Source organism: Equus caballus, chromosome 21 (genome assembly GCF_041296265.1).
Source record: "Equus caballus isolate H_3958 breed thoroughbred chromosome 21, TB-T2T, whole genome shotgun sequence".
Lineage (NCBI taxonomy): Eukaryota > Metazoa > Chordata > Mammalia > Perissodactyla > Equidae > Equus > Equus caballus.
The window spans coordinates 19,781,869-19,795,186 of NC_091704.1; the positions used below are offsets into that span (position 1 = coordinate 19,781,869).

General features: G+C 42.7%; 1 long non-coding RNA gene across 1 annotated transcript in view; it reads right to left on the reverse strand.

Annotated features, from left to right (window-relative positions):
- The window catches only part of LOC111769706 (uncharacterized), a 47,878-nt gene that overhangs the window by 12,074 nt on the left and 22,486 nt on the right, over positions 1 to 13,318 (reverse strand). Inside the window, exons 2-3 of the long non-coding RNA XR_011430498.1 lie at positions 3,817 to 3,989; positions 1,654 to 1,729 (exon numbers count right to left, since the gene is read on the reverse strand). This is a non-coding gene — a long non-coding RNA (uncharacterized lncRNA). The remainder of the gene's footprint in view (positions 1 to 1,653; positions 1,730 to 3,816; positions 3,990 to 13,318) is intronic.

The following is a 13,318-nucleotide window of genomic DNA, read 5'->3' on the forward strand; positions in this document are numbered from 1 at the left end:
TTTTTTTCCCCCAAAGCTGGATAAAGCAGTTCTCTCTAGAACCTTTTTGGGTCTGAACAGTAAACCTCGACGTTTCTCTAGTCTGTATCTTCATGATGTACTTACATTTACAGAAAAGAAATTTTTTGCTGTTGCTAACAAACAGGTCTGAAGGTGAGCTGTTGAGGGCTAACTCTAAGAAGTTTGGAAGGCTCTATAGCCTAGGAAATGCCACAAGCCCCCAGGGGGCTGGTAATGGGACTCTGGGGTGGCACCCAGAGAGCAACCGGTGAGGACAGTTGGTCTCCTGGCATTGCTGTAGACAGCAGGATTGAGATCATCGTTGATAAGACCAATGGCTGCTTTTCTAGGCGTTAGGTGATCCTGACAGTGATTCTGGGCAGGTGGGAGGCTGTGGAATTCCCCACCTCTGCCTAGGAAAGCCTGAAAGGTCCGTACTGTTTTGTTCCCCTCTGTCAGGCCACTGAGCGTAGTGACTGGTGCCAAGACAGTTGGCGAAGGAGGCTGAAGCCAGGCCCAGAATTCTATACTCACTCCAAGCCTGGGTTTTATTGTAATGTCAGGTGCCAGTGAGCTCTGTGCTTGATCTCCTCATTCTGACTTGGCCACCCCTGCTCTCCACCTTTATTGTGGGACATCCATTAGGGAATAGTTGATTTCTTACTGTGCAATGTGATCCCCCTAGTATGTACTTACTCTTAGAAACCACCTACAGATTTTGGGTTCAGCTTCCTCTTCTCTACAAGAACTCCTCCCTCAGATTCTCATGGCCAGTAACTGTCCTGTTACAAGTGCAAGAGCACAGTGGCTCTGTTCTATAGTTGGCCTGATTGGGAGTGGACTGAGGACCTCTGGGCATCCTGAAAGCCTTTTTTTTGCAGGATTAGGCACAACTACTGGGACACAGAGGGCACTGGAGGCAGAGAGAGAAGTAAGGCTCAGTCCCCTCTCCAGTGTATCTTCAGAAGCTGGTATCTAGCCAGCCGACACCTAGATGGAGGCATACATCCTTCAGGATGTGAATCCATGTGAATTCTTGCCTCCTCCAAAGGGAAAGGAGGTGGTTGGGCCAGGTAATTTCATTGTTGGATAGAATTCCTGGTCCTTTAATATTTCACAACTTACATGAACATCAGCTTAACATGTTGAAGGCTGCTTGCCTTTTCAGTGAAATTTTTAAATGGTGGAGCAGTTACTTTGGCTGCAGTAAAAGCTTTGAATGAGTCAAATAAAGAGCATATATAGTTTCCTTTCAGTATCCCAAGTGGCACATGTAGTTATTAAGATTTAAAGCATTTTGGCCTTCTGATCATAAAATTCCTAGAGTGAGAGGGAGGAGGTGGAGATGAAGGGACAAAGGAAAGGAAGGAGAAGGGTAAGAGGATCCTTATAAATGTCCTTAGCTATTAAGTAATACTATTTTACAGAGCATCGCCCGTCTGAAAGCCTCGAGCCCTTTGTGGGATCAGACCATCAATCCTCACACCGTCCCCTCTAGGAGATAAGTGGCAAATGGCAGCAGACATAAAATATGAAAGAAGAGGTGCTAAAGATGGGATATCAGTTGGTTGCTGAATGTCACCCAGGAAGTTTCTAGACCCTGAATGTGGGGCCAGGTGTCCCAAACCCTGTTAGAATGCTCAGACTGCTCACATGGCCTTGCCCCGGGCTGAGTGAAGGATGAAGGCTGCCATCTTGCGTTATGATCCACTGGGTGTAGAGGAGAGCGCTAGAAAAGAACATGATGGAAAATCACTGAGGGTGGAAGTAGGAGCAAGGCTCTGGGATGGGGCCAAATGATAGCTTTACTTACCTCCATTTTAATTATGAAGTTGTTTGTTTGGATGCGGCTGCCATTTGAGAGCCACAAAAAGAAACTGAGAGCATAAAAGTATTCACGGTTAAAAAAAATCCGTGGAAAAACAAAATGCAGCATGATTGGATGGGGGAAGGGAATATCATAGCCTCCTTTCTAACCCCTCCCCCAGCACTTACTTCCCTCCCAATGAGTCTCATTAGTCGGTGGGTAAGGGGGATTGTAATTTAGCCATGGTTGAATGTATCTCATCTCATTTCGGGATGTAGAGACTTTTTTTATTATCATATTTATGCTTTTGTGATGAGAGAGGTATGGGGATTCTCAAGGGTCTGGGAATATCTTTGCTTCATCCTGAGAGCTCCCGTCTATTCCCTCTGTGCAATGGTTTCTAATCCTGCCTAGGATGGAGAGATACAGAACGGGCTTCTAATTTCATGATTGAAGTGAGAAGAGATAATATCAGCTCAGTTCTCTGCATAAAATTATTTCTAATACAAATCTTCTAGAAGTTTGCCTTTGTGACTGCAACATGGTTAGGAGGATAAGCGTGTATATATAAATACATATATATATAAATAAAAACTACATGTATGTACATAGTTTTTATTTATATCTGTATAAACAGATCATGAGAAGAAATTTTTTTCTTAAATAAGCCAAGAATTAGGCAGGGTGCTCGTTGTCACTGTGAGCATGCAAGGTGACTCCTTTTAAGCATTTCGTAACATCCCTTGAGACAGAATCATGGCAAGTGTAGAGTATATCAGCCCTCGATGAGGAGCGATATTCCAGGCACCCTTAGCAGTGGTTATCTCGAGATGATCGTCTCTGCACAGGCTCCGCACATGCTCATTGGCATTTGCCGCAATGTACTCTAAAAGGCTCTCAGACAGCAGAGGGTTAAGGAAAATAAATGGGGTCCGATGTGAACATCTTTCTCCATTTTCAGTTTTTTAGAAGATAAATGTTTTAGATTGCAATCTGTGGTTCCCAGCAGTTCTTTGGGAACGCTGCAGTCGGCCCACAAAAATCGCTACTGCTGAGCCAACCCTAGATAATGGGTCTCAGCAGGGATGACATAATGTGCTAAAAGAAGACTATGATGTAATGCCCATCTCAGAAATCAGAGCCAATTTCCGTTACAGAGCCTTGGAGTGTAGCAGGAGGTAATGAGCTAGCATAAATTGTGCAGCACGGAAAGCTTCTGGGTCTGATATTCCTATCTGCATGTTTAAAGGCAAAAATAAAATGGAATTCCTAGATCTGCTGGGCTCAAGACCATCTGCTCAGCAAGAAGCTCTGCCCCCTTCCAATTTGGACAGAATGGTGCCCCAGGCTCCCCGGATCACCTTAGTCCATGTGGGAGATAGTTTCTGGGTCTGTAATCTGCAGTGAGGTGATGATGTAATGTACAAAGCTAAATTTGTTTCTGCGGATAATGTTCGAGAAATAGGCATGGTGTTTGAAGGAGATCATGCCTTCCCTGGAATGTGGAGTAACTGGCTAGAAATGCCTGTGAGGAAGTTGAGGGTGAGGAGCATTGAAGAAATACAGAGTCACCTTGAAAACCTTATTAGATGCAACCTGCTCTGGCTCGGAGAGGTACATGTATGGGGTGCCTGCAGCTCCCAGATTACCAATATCTGCAGCCTCCCTTTAATTAGTGATGCATTCCGACCTCCTGGGGTATAGCCTGCTCAGCAACCAGAGTCCAGCTCTTTGTTGTGTTTCACATAAATGTTGGAAACAGCTGTAAATTCATCTAAGCAGTGATCTAGCATCTCACAGAATAAGGAAAGGAAAGCATGGTCTTTGATTTTAAAGTGTTTCACCAAATCCCCTCCACAATTTTCTATTTTATTTCATTCTTTCCTTTATTTTAGTTTTAACTGCTCTGAGTGTTTGCATGAGAAACACATTTCTATTTTATTTGCCTTCTATGGTTTCTGTTACTTATTCCTCACTGGGGGCTCAATCCTGCAACCCGCCTTGCATACCAGCAACTCTCTCTGGATGGAGCAGCAGTGGTTTTGTGTCACTTCTTGCTTCAGATTGGGCCTTCAGCACCACAGACCTGGGTGGTGACAGCATTGGCAGAGAACTTCTGGCTTCACCAACTGAATGCTGTGTGTTTAAATAGGGAACGAACATCGGGAACAGATAAAATTTTCTGGTATAAGAAAATGAGAGAAAGAAAACAGAAAACATGACATACAGGCTAAAGAAGAATTGTTCTTGTGACATGCAAACTGAAATGGACATTGCCTCCTAGACCTTTCTCTGAAGTGCTAGCAACTCTTTTAAGTATATTCTTCCTTGCTTAAAGGACAGTCACCATTACAGCTACTGGTGGCCATTTGCAGACTGATCATGGGTCAGACATTAATACAATTAATGGGGGCCGGCCCGGTGGTGCAGCGGTTAAGTGCCCAAGTTCCACTTTAGCTGCCTGGGCTTCGCTGGCTCGGATCCCGGGTCCGGACATGGCATCTGCTTGGCAAGCCATGCCGTGGTAGGTGTCCCACATATAAAATAGAGGAAGATGGGCATGGATGTTAGCTCAGGGCCAGTCTTCCTCAGCAAAAAGAGGAGGATTGGCAGCAGATGTTAGCTCAGGGCTAACCTTCCTCAAAAAAAAAAGAGATGATCCAAGATTTAGGGGCCAAGGAAGACTAGGGACTGTGTGGAAATTGGTAAAAGAAACCTTAAGTTGGAGACGGGAAGGCCTGTAGGGCGAGCTCTCAAGCCCTGGCTCACATGGTCAATTACACCAAACAGGAAGAGAGGGATGCTCGCATTTTGGACAGGAAATAAAACCACTTCGCTACTGAACGAAGATTTCTCTCCTCGCTCTGTAACTGCCCAGACACTGAGAAGCCGCTGCCACCCTGAACTGTTATTTCCCCCAATGGACATCCCTTTAGAACAGCCCCTCCCTAAAAAAAAATACAATTAATGATCGTTTTTATCATGTTTTCTAGTGTACAGCAGGTGCTCTCCTAAACTCCTTGCATTAATTGTCTCATTTAATTCTTACCAGAGCCCACCCTATGAGGTAGATACTAGTATTATCACGCCCATTTTACAGAGGAGGAAACTGAGACTCAGAAGTTTAAATAACTCACCAGGTTCACGGCTGGTACGTGCCCAGCTGGCACTGGCCACCCTCCTACTCTAGGGCTCCGCAGTCCACGTGCTTAACCACTATGGAGAGCTAATGTTTAGATGACACCAAGTTTAGGTAGAGATGGTTCCTGTCTTCAAGGTGAGGTGTTCCAGAGGGCAAATGAGTTCCTTACATTAATATTTACACAAAGTGAAGGATTGTTGCCTTTTATCTTTGAATCTGCATCCCTGCGCCCAGTGCTGGGCATATACCAAGTGCTCACTAAATGTTTGCTGAGGTAGGGGGTGGGTAGCCAGAAGAATGAGTGCAGGAAAAAATAAAATCAAAATCAGATAGAGAGCTCTCTGAGAATGACATGGAGTCAGGTCTCTTCTAGTTTATCTGGGAAGACTGTCTGAAGAAGATGGTCACAATGTGTTTGCATTAGTAGCTAAATAAGGTGAAAGGGCGATTATTATCTGCCCCCAAGTTGTATAGCATCTGACTAGGTGATTGAGGCTGCTCAGTGAATAAGTGGTAGAGACTGTGAAGATTGCACCCTTATTAATAGAAGACCTTCCATAAGCAAGTTCTTTACCAATTCAATGAAGTCAATTTTTAAAAAGAATCTCTGATATAAAAATGGATGGGGACAGGAATATAATTTGACACATAGGAGGGACATGGTAAAGTATAATTATTGATTTGGACAGTTTGTAATAGATTGTCTCCTTTATATTAATAGCCATGCGTCCACCACTATGTATTTCTTGCTGTATTTACACACCAAGAAGGAGATGATGAGACCTCCTCTGATCTTTGGTCTGGGTTTGTGATATCTAATGTCTGTTTGTTTATTCTGGTCTTTCTAGACCATAAAAGACACAGAAGGGACAATACAATAAAAAAAAAAACCCACATATATCCTTAACCTACAACAAGCAAAATTATTCAACCAACCAACCAATATCAGGCAGTGGTAAAACCATCTCAGTAGTAAGTTCAAAATCTCATGCTTCCAGGCATCCATTTGACAGAGTGGAATTTTGTTTTCATCACAAGTACCCTAGGAAATGCTCCTTCAACCTTCACCCCAAATTATTCCTGCCCTTTCTGCATCCTCAATGCCTAGTGAATCTGCCTCCTTTCCATTCTCACTGCGGGTGCTTTTACACTCATTTAGCTCATCCTGAGATGCTGATCCCTTCCTCTAGTGTCTTTCACTCCAATTCATTGTGGCCGGTTGATCTACCTAAAGGCCAGCCCTCAAAAAATTTTCAGTGTCTGTACATTACCTAGAGAATTGAGACCAAGCTTTCTGGTTCATCATTTTAGATGCTCTGCAATTTGGCTTCCAACAAAATTTTCCAGCTGTGCATTTCTTGTCATTTATCTATCCCATGCTATAGCCAAGCTGGTCCACTTGCTCTTTCCCAAGCAGATCTTTATTCTTGTGCCTTTGAGCCGTTTCCTTTTTCTCAGGAGGCTTACTCTTCAGTATCCTCTTACAGTTTAAGTCTTTTCTACCCTCCAAGCCCCAGCTCAAGATCCCACCACTTTGATGAAGATTTCTTGGCTCCTGCCACTGAGAAATGACATACTCCTTCTTGGACTCCCATAACACTCAGGTTGAATTTCTCTTAGGGCCCCTATCTGATTCTTCTCTGTGTTATGATTGTTAGTGTGAAATGTCTTAGAATTTTGCAACCAGGAGGAATATATTCCCTCTCTCTTATTAACTTGTAAATTTTTAGAGGCAAGACTATGTCTCCTTCATACTCATGTCTCTTAGAGTGTACAGCAGAATTCTTAGCTCATGGCAGATGTTCTGTAGATGACTGACAACCAAATGAAATGAGCATTTAAAATCCACAGTTTCAATATTAACCATTGAGGCATCTATAGTCCGAAAGCTGAAAAATAGGGTTTACTTATATATACTTGTCTCTTCCTCTTTTGTCCCCTGCATATGGGTGACCAAGGATTTCCAGTGAAACTTGATGATATCTGGATTATCTGATGAGGCTAAAGAGAAAATTTAAAAAATAGTTGGAAAGAAAGGGTGATAATGAGAAAATCACAGGAAGCCACTAACTGACTTTCTTTTTCTCATTTAATTTTTTCACCCTTTGTCTCTTTCCTATCTCCCTTGTCTTCCTCCTGTTCTCCACACTATATGACCCTTGGTGAGGACCGTGAATGATTGATAAAGTTTAGAAAGATCATGTTAGATTTCTTGCTCCATGGAAATCTTCTGGTTCTGCTGAATTAGTATGTCCATTGAGAAAACTGAAGTCTTGCTTTCCCATTCTATAAAATGAAAGGGTGAAAATGAGTTAGCCCTGAGTTCCCTTACAGCATCAGAATTTGTTGAAATCTAGTAAGAGACAGTACTAAAGACGTTTTCCTCTTCATTCAGGCTGTTGAGTTCTTGAGCATAACATTGATGTTTTCTTTGCTATAGAAAGATTTATGGAGCACATATAGAGCAGACACACACACTGCATCAAATATCCATTCATGGTAAGCCTGAGAGGCTGGAAAGCATTTGAACTGATTGGTACGAAAACTCAAAGGGCTAAAGAAATTCCCTTTAATGAATAGTAGGGTAATGAAATTCCACTGTAAAATCTAGCAAAGTAGAGAAAAGGGTAGATATTACTGTGGTGAAACTTATATGAACCAGAGGGGTGGCTAAATGTAATGATGCCTTTTTTGGGAAGCTGGTGTAGGCACATGCCTCTCTGGATCCAAGAAAAAAGAGACTTTTCTTGTCCATGCTCAAGCACCTGTTAAAAGACCAGTCAGTCAGCCTCTATCCCTGAATAGCTATGATACAGATCCACCTCTGATATCTGTAAAGCATTTCCTAGGACTGAGGATCATAACCTCAGCCTATCCAGGTTGAGTTGAAGCCAGCTACTTCCTGCTCAAACCAAAATAACTATAAGCCAAGCCAAAGGCTAAGACAGGTTGAATGGATCAGTAGAAAAGACTATAATGAGATGAGGATCAGCAAGATGTTATTGCCTCCACTGATGGTTCCCAGGATCTCTTGCCCATGTTGGGTACTTAGGGAGGAGAGAAAAGACCTCCTAGGAGATGTGTGTGGATCATGAGCAGTTCCCTGTAACTGTGTATTGACATCTTTCTTCCAGGAATGAACTCACCAACTGATTTCAAAAGGAGCTCAGCCCACACCTGCCATTGACCACAGTCTTGTCACCAACACCGTATGGTTAACTGAATCAAAAGCTTCCGACAGGTCTAAAATTAGCCTGGCTAAACATATCATTAAGGGGTTAGAGAGGAGTATGAATGACCTTTCTTCAGCCCTGCTTTCCCAGATCCAGTCAGCTGTGGGGGATCACGGGAGTGCTAAGTCGGGCTTTTAGGTTCTTGAAATAAATGACCCTTTAGATTGATTTTTTTTTATTGCCTGAAGGTGCATATTTTTAGAAAGTTTGGAAGCATTCTGTTCATCTATTTTGACTCATTTGAGTATAAAAATTTCGCGTTTTCACACTTTGGAATTTTTTTGGAACTTTTGGAGTTTTCACACCCAATCTTTTTTTTGAAGTCTCTAATATTTTAAAAAAACTTTTCAAATTAGTTTATTTACAGGTCAAATGCGATTTCCTCACATTTTCTGGGTAGGAATGTAACTTTACCAGCTTTGAAGGAAAAGAACATCACGGTAGTTCACGGTAAAGAAGTTATAAATGTGCGGAAATACAATTCTAAGCATTACATTTCTAGTAGGGACTCAAATACCTACGGAGAAGAGTGGGTCTGTGTTTTTACTCCTTTACACAAACCTTTAATGCTAAATTAAAGAAAAAGATTTATTCTCTTTATCTTTGCTGCTGAAGGACACCTTTATCTTCCATTTCTTTCCAAGTTCCAAGTGTAAAAGACCCAGGGGAAGAAACTGAAGATGACATGGTGCCATTTCCGAACTCTTGCTTGACATGAACCAGACTGTTTCAATTTCTTTACTTTCCAGCCCAATTATTTTGAAGTTCATTTCCCTTCTCACTAAGCTAGGATGTCCCAACGTACGTTTCCTAGCACACCGGGTCTGTAGGATGTTAATAGATGTGACTTGGAAAAAGAGCTTTGAGTTAAACAGATTTCTTTCCTGCTGGGCTTCTTTCTCAGATTCCCTAGCGTGTGACGTGAATCTCCAAGAAGGGAATATGGTATGTAGTATTTCTCATGCTTATGTGCTCTGGATGAACTCATTTACTTTCTTTTCTCTCTCTTTCTTTCTTCCTTTCTCTATTTATTAAATCAAGTATCTAGAAAACTGGTGTTTTCAGGAGCACAACCAGGGAAGTAATAGAGAATGATATTTGTAATTTCAAAATTATATCTCTTTTTCAATTGACTGAGCAGCTCATTTTCCTGAGCAGTGATTATCTAGAGTGGCTATTAGTATGTCCCAGCCCTCCTGCCACTGGATTGGCCCTGGACAATCACCTCTCTAAGTCTCCATTTTTTATGTGTAAAATGACAGAGCTGGGCCAGACGATCTTTTGGACCACTATAGTGCCCCCCCTCCAAGTTTCTGCAAGGTGGACAGTCACCGGGCTCGACGGCCCTGCCCCTCAACCGCAGCTTGTCGGAGTAGGGATAGAACAGTGTTATATGATCAGGCTTGAGTGAGGTACCTTTGGCTTTTTCTCTTTCAGATATTGCCGAAGAGTCATTATTGATCAGAGAATAAATCTAAGAAATTTTTAGGGCTGGCCTCTGAAAATAAGAGTTTGGCTAGAAAGTGACTCCTCAGACAGGATTTTGGTATAGGTCTCGTAACACAGCTAAGGTCCTTTTCAAGATTTTTAATTAAAGTGTGTGTGTGCTAATGCTGTAATTATAAACAGGCTCTGTCAAGTCAAGGAGCATTGCCCTTCAGTCATTGTATTTCAAAGCACCGACTGCCCACTTTTGACAAGCGAAAATGTCTTTCGTTTGGAAGTCGACTACAGAAAGATGTAGCTTTTATAGGCAAGTGCCATATTCTCTCTGGTTCTTCCACCTCAAACCAGAGCCTGCTATAAACATTTGAAGAGCCCTGGACTGGAAGTAAAGCCCGTGTTCTATTTAAAGACACTAGACTCTAAATCTCACTGGGCTCCAGTTTCCCGATCTATGAAGTGAGATCCTGATTATACTGTTTCTGGGAGGCACAACTCCAAAGTCTTCCCTATCCTTTTCCTCACCAAAATGCACCTGCCCCAGGCCCTGGCCTCAGCTTCCCAAGCTAAGAGTCTACAAAGATGCTGCAGTAGGTCGGCTGTCCATGGCTGAGAGCTTCATTGCTCTCTTGGGGACATTGTTCATGTTCACTTTGCAGCAGAACATTCTCACATACACGCTGCTGTAGTTTGAAGAAAAACATCTCTCCTGATGCAAACCTGATATTCTGAATGTGACAATAATGTTTTGGTGGCATTGTATATTTTGGAGTCATCTTTCATGCTTCTGAGGCAGCTTCCTCTTTTCCAAGTCTGTTCATCCTTAATAACAGTATAGAGAAGCAAGGATGCAGCCTCATTATTTACACTCTGTGCCCACCTTGGCTTAAACAAGCAGGGCAGGATCAGAGTGGCGAATGCAATGCAGCACTGTCTATGCACAGAGGGATTGTGGAGAAGATTCTGTTTCCCAGTAGAAATCATTGCACAGCTGTCATGAGTCTATCATTTGTCCTTTAGGTCTGTGAAGGCAGGCTTTGCTGCACTAGTCCTTCCCACAACCCCTTTTCATGAATCAGGTTGCCCTTTCCAAGTTCCTCCAGGGTAGACAATAGATTGTGCGATCCGGCCCTCCATGGGTCCCCGAGACAAAATTGGTTGGACTAGGTGTAGGCACCTGATCCCAGAAGAATCAGTCCTTAGGCTGGGTTGGTCGATGATATTTTCTCTCTCAAGAATTTGAACTGTGAGACTTAGAATAACCATACTTGAAATTATAGAGACAAACCTGGCAACATTGGGCCAGCATACCCCTGTGGCCATAAGTGGCAGAAGCTGGGTAGCTGCTTCTCTCATTATAAGGACATATACTCTTCTCCAGTCCACCCCAGTCCCGATCTGTCCTCATGTATGTGACCTGAGGGTCACCCTCCCCTCCCGCTATGCATTAGAGTTTGCTCCTTTATTTATTTATTTATTTATTTATTTATTTATTTATTTATTGTTTTGAGGAAGATTAGCCCTGAGCTAACTACTGCCAATCCTCCTCTTTTTGCTGAGGAAGACTGGCCCTGAGCTGACATCGTGCCCATCTTGCTCTACTTTATATGTGGGACGCCTACCACAGCATGGCTTGTCAAGCGGTGCCATGTCTGCACCCGGGATCCAAACCGGCGAACCCTGGGCTGCTGAGAAGCAGAAGTGCGAACTAAACCGCTGCGCCACCTGGCCAGCTCCGAGTTTGCTCCTTATAGCGTCATCTCAATTATGCCTTTGCCTATCCTTCCTATCATCCCCAGCATTTCTCTCTTCTTAAAATTTGAGCTAAGAAATTTTTACAGGAATGACTTACCTGTTGGTTTCTTTCCCACCTGCATAGAAGTTTGTCTGTTTACCTTTTAGTACATCATGGAAGAACAACTGGTTAGATTTCATCCTATTTGAAGAGTACATTTTGATGGCCTGACTTAAAATATAGGCTGTGTGACATCCATGAAATTCCCCCTTTGGGGATGGATGGGGATAGCTCAAAGAGGGAATTGTTTCCATAGACATTTTCCAAAACACCGGCAGAGATTGACTTGTAATCAAATTGCTTTTGGGCAATTGGCTTTAGCAGTATTGAAGGGTGTCATCTGAGGTAGAGGTTGAGGTAGTTTGGGTGCTTAAAGGTTTCTCTCACAGGAGTCTGGAGTGTGGTATAGACCATCTCTGCCCACTCTTTCCCAGGGATGGGTTGGTTTTTCTGCTAAAAATATTTGAATCACTTTAGTATTAAAGCCAGGTTGAAGGAGAAAGTTAAAGTCAGACAGAAGAGGTGACTTCCTGCCTTTAGTCCCTAAGAAGCTAGGATCTGCCAAAGAAAGAGGGTAGCGAGACTGATGCAGTGATGCTCAGCACCTGAGAGAAGGCTTCTGCAGAGCAACACAGAGAGACCAAACCATGTGGGAGTAAGATGGAAGTCTGGGGGTGGCACAGTGTTGTCTTAGGGCCGGAGGGGTAAACTGCATGGCTAGAGGTCCTGGCTACAGTGTCGTGTCAGGGATCTGGGATCATGTTTGGGTTCAGCATTTTTTTTTTTCCAGCATGTTTCTCAGAAACTGTGGAAAGCAAATGCTCAGGCATATGGGCTGCTGTCAATGATAACAAATGTATTATATATATATTTTTCTCGATTCCTGGAAACTGCATTACCACATGGCTGGACATATAATAATCTCTCCCTTGTAGATTGTTAAGTGGATTTTAAAAGATGATGGTGACACATTTTCGAGAAACTAGACTGTGGGGGGGAAATCTTGATGGTGTATCCTGCAGCAGTTTCAGTGGCATTTTGTAACTTTTCTTTTATGTTGGTGTGGGACACCGTTCAATTCTGCAGTGAATTAGATGTTGTTTTAAACACCATGAATTGCCTCATAAACTGAAGGGAAGCAGAAGTGGTTAGAAGGGCCCCTTATAAAAGCCCGTTTAGTTTGTACGAACAATTTAAAATGTATGGAGCCCCTTTTGTGTGTTATTAAGAATAGTAGAAATGAAAATAACATTTTAAATAAAGTGACAGTATGACTTTATATGCTAATAATACTCCCCCAGACCACATAAAGTAGGCATTATTGACATCTGTGTTCTACTGAGGATAGTCAAAGAGATTAATCCACTTGCTCTAAATGACTCTGCTGGTGGCAGAGTAAGGATTCAAGCCCAAGTCTTTGCCTACTGTTCCTCATATAATTATATGCCTAGTCCTGTGACATTTTTTCTTTACAGGTTATTTTTGGTGAAAAATTAATCTACGACAATAGCAAAACAAAACAAAACAATTTTAGTATCCAAGAGGAAAGTTGCATAGGCCAACTCTTGTGCCCCATCCTCTTGCCCTACCTTTTGCTCCAGCTATTACCATGGAAACCAGCTACACGGTCTATCTCCCTCTTTTTGCCTCCATTTTCTGTCTTGGCAGTGCAGGACCTGCAGGAAACCACTGGGCTGTTCGCAGGCATGTACAAATCTGGAACTGAGAATTAACACACATGGGCAATCCTTGACCAATGGAGGGTGGTAGTTGGTCAATAAATGCTCCCTTCTGTATTTCTCCTCCTACCAACTCTGTAGTATACCTAGCATTCATTTTTTCCTCCTTTCCTTTTAACTCTTTCCCGCTCCCAACTGTTTCTTGGATTCATCTCTGTA